We start from the raw sequence: 6,108 nt of genomic DNA, 5'->3' as shown, positions 1-6,108 counted from the left end.
GAAATTTCAATGTACAATGATGTTTTTTAAAAAACGGTCAAAATGTGCTCCACTCGGGCTGAAAACGCTTGTTCGGAACATTTCCTTAATGTTGACTATAAATCATAAACTAAGCATTTTTCAGCTGAAATAATGAATGTAGTCCTCTTAATTCTTGCTTCTAAAGCATACGCAAGCAGAAATTTCAATGTACAATGATGTTTTTAAAAAAAACAGTCAAAATGCGCTCCACTCGGGCTGAAAACGCTGTTGGGGACATTTCATTAATGTTGACTACAAATCAAAAACTAAGCATTTTTCAGCTGAAATAATGAATGTAGTCCTCTTAATTCTTGCTTCTAAAGCATACGCAAGCAGAAATTTCAATGTACAATGATGTTTTTAAAAAAAGGGTCAAAATGTGCTCCACTCGGGCTGAAAACGCTTGTTTGGAACATTTCATTAATGTTGACTATAAATCATAAACTAAGCATTTTTCAGCTGAAATAATGAATGTAGTCCTCTTAATTCTTGCTTCTAAAGCATACGCAAGCAGAAATTTCAATGTACAATGATGTTTTTAAAAAAACAGTCAAAATGTGCTCCACTCGGGCTGAAAACGCTTGTTTGGGACATGACATTAATGTTGACTATAAATCATAAATTAAGCATTTTTCAGCTGAAATAATGAATGTAGTCCTCTTAATTCTTGCTTCTAAAGCATACGCAAGCAGAAATTTCAATGTACAATGATGTTTTTAAAAAAACGGTCAAAATGTGCTCCACTCGGGCTGAAAACGCTTGTTCGGAACATTTCCTTAATGTTGACTATAAATCATAAACTAAGCATTTTTCAGCTGAAATAATGAATGTAGTCCTCTTAATTCTTGCTTCTAAAGCATACGCAAGCAGAAATTTCAATGTACAATGATGTTTTTAAAAAAAACAGTCAAAATGCGCTCCACTCGGGCTGAAAACGCTGTTGGGGACATTTCATTAATGTTGACTATAAATCATAAACTAAGCATTTTTCAGCTGAAATAATGAATGTAGTCCTCTTAATTCTTGCTTCTAAAGCATACGCAAGCAGAAATTTCAATGTACAATGATGTTTTTAAAAAAACGGTCAAAATGTGCTCCACTCGGGCTGAAAACGCTTGTTTGGGACATTACATTAATGTTGACTATAAATCATAAACTAAGCATTTTTCAGCTGAAATAATGAATGTAGTCCTCTTAATTCTTGCTTCTAAAGCATACGCAAACAGAAATTTCAATGTACAATGATGTTTTTTAAAAAACGGTCAAAATGTGCTCCACTCGGGCTGAAAACGCTTGTTCGGAACATTTCCTTAATGTTGACTATAAATCATAAACTAAGCATTTTTCAGCTGAAATAATGAATGTAGTCCTCTTAATTCTTGCTTCTAAAGCATACGCAAGCAGAAATTTCAATGTACAATGATGTTTTTAAAAAAAACAGTCAAAATGCGCTCCACTCGGGCTGAAAACGCTGTTGGGGACATTTCATTAATGTTGACTATAAATCATAAACTAAGCATTTTTCAGCTGAAATAATGAATGTAGTCCTCTTAATTCTTGCTTCTAAAGCATACGCAAGCAGAAATTTCATTGTACAATGATGTTTTTAAAAAAACGGTCAAAATGTGCTCCACTCGGGCTGAAAACGCTTGTTTGGGACATTACATTAATGTTGACTATAAATAATAAACTAAGCATTTTTCAGCTGAAATAATGAATGTAGTCCTCTTAATTCTTGCTTCTAAAGCATACGCAAGCAGAAATTTCAATGTACAATGATGTTTTTAAAAAAACAGTCAAAATGTGCTCCACTCGGGCTGAAAACGCTTGTTTGGGACATGACATTAATGTTGACTATAAATCATAAACTAAGCATTTTTCAGCTGAAATAATGAATGTAGTCCTCTTAATTCTTGCTTCTAAAGCATACGCAAGCAGAAATTTCAATGTACAATGATGTTTTTAAAAAAACGGTCAAAATGTGCTCCACTCGGGCTGAAAACGCTTGTTCGGAACATTTCCTTAATGTTGACTATAAATCATAAACTAAGCATTTTTCAGCTGAAATAATGAATGTAGTCCTCTTAATTCTTGCTTCTAAAGCATACGCAAGCAGAAATTTCAATGTACAATGATGTTTTTAAAAAAAACAGTCAAAATGCGCTCCACTCGGGCTGAAAACGCTGTTGGGGACATTTCATTAATGTTGACTATAAATCATAAACTAAGCATTTTTCAGCTGAAATAATGAATGTAGTCCTCTTACTTCTTGCTTCTAAAGCATACGCAAGCAGAAATTTCAATGTACAATGATGTTTTTAAAAAAACGGTCAAAATGTGCTCCACTCGGGCTGAAAACGCTTGTTCGGAACATTTCATTAATGTTGACTATAAATCATAAACTAAGCATTTTTCAGCTGAAATAATGAATGTAGTCCTCTTAATTCTTGCTTCTAAAGCATTCGCAAGCAGAAATTTCAATGTACAATGATGTTTTTAAAAAAACAGTCAAAATGTGCTCCACTCGGGCTGAAAACGCTGTTGGGGACATTTCATTAATGTTGACTACAAATCAAAAACTAAGCATTTTTCAGCTGAAATAATGAATGTAGTCCTCTTAATTCTTGCTTCTAAAGCATACGCAAGCAGAAATTTCAATGTACAATGATGTTTTTAAAAAAAGGGTCAAAATGTGCTCCACTCGGGCTGAAAACGCTTGTTTGGAACATTTCATTAATGTTGACTATAAATCATAAACTAAGCATTTTTCAGCTGAAATAATGAATGTAGTCCTCTTAATTCTTGCTTCTAAAGCATACGCAAGCAGAAATTTCAATGTACAATGATGTTTTTAAAAAAAGGGTCAAAATGTGCTCCACTCGGGCTGAAAACGCTTGTTTGGGACATTACATTAATGTTGACTATAAATCATAAACTAAGCATTTTTCAGCTGAAATAATGAATGTAGTCCTCTTAATTCTTGCTTCTAAAGCATACGCAAGCAGAAATTTCAATGTACAATGATGTTTTTAAAAAAACAGTCAAAATGTGCTCCACTCGGGCTGAAAACGCTTGTTTGGGACATGACATTAATGTTGACTATAAATCATAAACTAAGCATTTTTCAGCTGAAATAATGAATGTAGTCCTCTTAATTCTTGCTTCTAAAGCATACGCAAGCAGAAATTTCAATGTACAATGATGTTTTTAAAAAAACGGTCAAAATGTGCTCCACTCGGGCTGAAAACGCTTGTTCGGAACATTTCCTTAATGTTGACTATAAATCATAAACTAAGCATTTTTCAGCTGAAATAATGAATGTAGTCCTCTTAATTCTTGCTTCTAAAGCATACGCAAACAGAAATTTCAATGTACAATGATGTTTTTTAAAAAACGGTCAAAATGTGCTCCACTCGGGCTGAAAACGCTTGTTCGGAACATTTCCTTAATGTTGACTATAAATCATAAACTAAGCATTTTTCAGCTGAAATAATGAATGTAGTCCTCTTAATTCTTGCTTCTAAAGCATACGCAAGCAGAAATTTCAATGTACAATGATGTTTTTTAAAAAAACAGTCAAAATGCGCTCCACTCGGGCTGAAAACGCTTGTTCGGAACATTTCCTTAATGTTGACTATAAATCATAAACTAAGCATTTTTCAGCTGAAATAATGAATGTAGTCCTCTTAATTCTTGCTTCTAAAGCATACGCAAACAGAAATTTCAATGTACAATGATGTTTTTTAAAAAACGGTCAAAATGTGCTCCACTCGGGCTGAAAACGCTTGTTCGGAACATTTCCTTAATGTTGACTATAAATCATAAACTAAGCATTTTTCAGCTGAAATAATGAATGTAGTCCTCTTAATTCTTGCTTCTAAAGCATACGCAAGCAGAAATTTCAATGTACAATGATGTTTTTTAAAAAAACAGTCAAAATGCGCTCCACTCGGGCTGAAAACGCTGTTGGGGACATTTCATTAATGTTGACTACAAATCAAAAACTAAGCATTTTTCAGCTGAAATAATGAATGTAGTCCTCTTAATTCTTGCTTCTAAAGCATACGCAAGCAGAAATTTCAATGTACAATGATGTTTTTAAAAAAAGGGTCAAAATGTGCTCCACTCGGGCTGAAAACGCTTGTTTGGAACATTTCATTAATGTTGACTATAAATCATAAACTAAGCATTTTTCAGCTGAAATAATGAATGTAGTCCTCTTAATTCTTGCTTCTAAAGCATACGCAAGCAGAAATTTCAATGTACAATGATGTTTTTAAAAAAACAGTCAAAATGTGCTCCACTCGGGCTGAAAACGCTTGTTTGGGACATGACATTAATGTTGACTATAAATCATAAATTAAGCATTTTTCAGCTGAAATAATGAATGTAGTCCTCTTAATTCTTGCTTCTAAAGCATACGCAAGCAGAAATTTCAATGTACAATGATGTTTTTAAAAAAACGGTCAAAATGTGCTCCACTCGGGCTGAAAACGCTTGTTCGGAACATTTCCTTAATGTTGACTATAAATCATAAACTAAGCATTTTTCAGCTGAAATAATGAATGTAGTCCTCTTAATTCTTGCTTCTAAAGCATACGCAAGCAGAAATTTCAATGTACAATGATGTTTTTAAAAAAAACAGTCAAAATGCGCTCCACTCGGGCTGAAAACGCTGTTGGGGACATTTCATTAATGTTGACTATAAATCATAAACTAAGCATTTTTCAGCTGAAATAATGAATGTAGTCCTCTTAATTCTTGCTTCTAAAGCATACGCAAGCAGAAATTTCAATGTACAATGATGTTTTTAAAAAAACGGTCAAAATGTGCTCCACTCGGGCTGAAAACGCTTGTTTGGGACATTACATTAATGTTGACTATAAATCATAAACTAAGCATTTTTCAGCTGAAATAATGAATGTAGTCCTCTTAATTCTTGCTTCTAAAGCATACGCAAACAGAAATTTCAATGTACAATGATGTTTTTTAAAAAACGGTCAAAATGTGCTCCACTCGGGCTGAAAACGCTTGTTCGGAACATTTCCTTAATGTTGACTATAAATCATAAACTAAGCATTTTTCAGCTGAAATAATGAATGTAGTCCTCTTAATTCTTGCTTCTAAAGCATACGCAAGCAGAAATTTCAATGTACAATGATGTTTTTAAAAAAAACAGTCAAAATGCGCTCCACTCGGGCTGAAAACGCTGTTGGGGACATTTCATTAATGTTGACTATAAATCATAAACTAAGCATTTTTCAGCTGAAATAATGAATGTAGTCCTCTTAATTCTTGCTTCTAAAGCATACGCAAGCAGAAATTTCATTGTACAATGATGTTTTTAAAAAAACGGTCAAAATGTGCTCCACTCGGGCTGAAAACGCTTGTTTGGGACATTACATTAATGTTGACTATAAATAATAAACTAAGCATTTTTCAGCTGAAATAATGAATGTAGTCCTCTTAATTCTTGCTTCTAAAGCATACGCAAGCAGAAATTTCAATGTACAATGATGTTTTTAAAAAAACAGTCAAAATGTGCTCCACTCGGGCTGAAAACGCTTGTTTGGGACATGACATTAATGTTGACTATAAATCATAAACTAAGCATTTTTCAGCTGAAATAATGAATGTAGTCCTCTTAATTCTTGCTTCTAAAGCATACGCAAGCAGAAATTTCAATGTACAATGATGTTTTTAAAAAAACGGTCAAAATGTGCTCCACTCGGGCTGAAAACGCTTGTTCGGAACATTTCCTTAATGTTGACTATAAATCATAAACTAAGCATTTTTCAGCTGAAATAATGAATGTAGTCCTCTTAATTCTTGCTTCTAAAGCATACGCAAGCAGAAATTTCAATGTACAATGATGTTTTTAAAAAAAACAGTCAAAATGCGCTCCACTCGGGCTGAAAACGCTGTTGGGGACATTTCATTAATGTTGACTATAAATCATAAACTAAGCATTTTTCAGCTGAAATAATGAATGTAGTCCTCTTACTTCTTGCTTCTAAAGCATACGCAAGCAGAAATTTCAATGTACAATGATGTTTTTAAAAAAACGGTCAAAATGTGCTCCACTCG

This window comes from Hippichthys cyanospilos, unplaced genomic scaffold (genome assembly GCF_059441005.1).
Source record: "Hippichthys cyanospilos isolate Australia breed blue-spotted pipefish unplaced genomic scaffold, RoL_Hcya_1.0 HiC_scaffold_23, whole genome shotgun sequence".
Lineage (NCBI taxonomy): Eukaryota > Metazoa > Chordata > Actinopteri > Syngnathiformes > Syngnathidae > Hippichthys > Hippichthys cyanospilos.
This window is presented reverse-complemented; position numbering follows the sequence as displayed.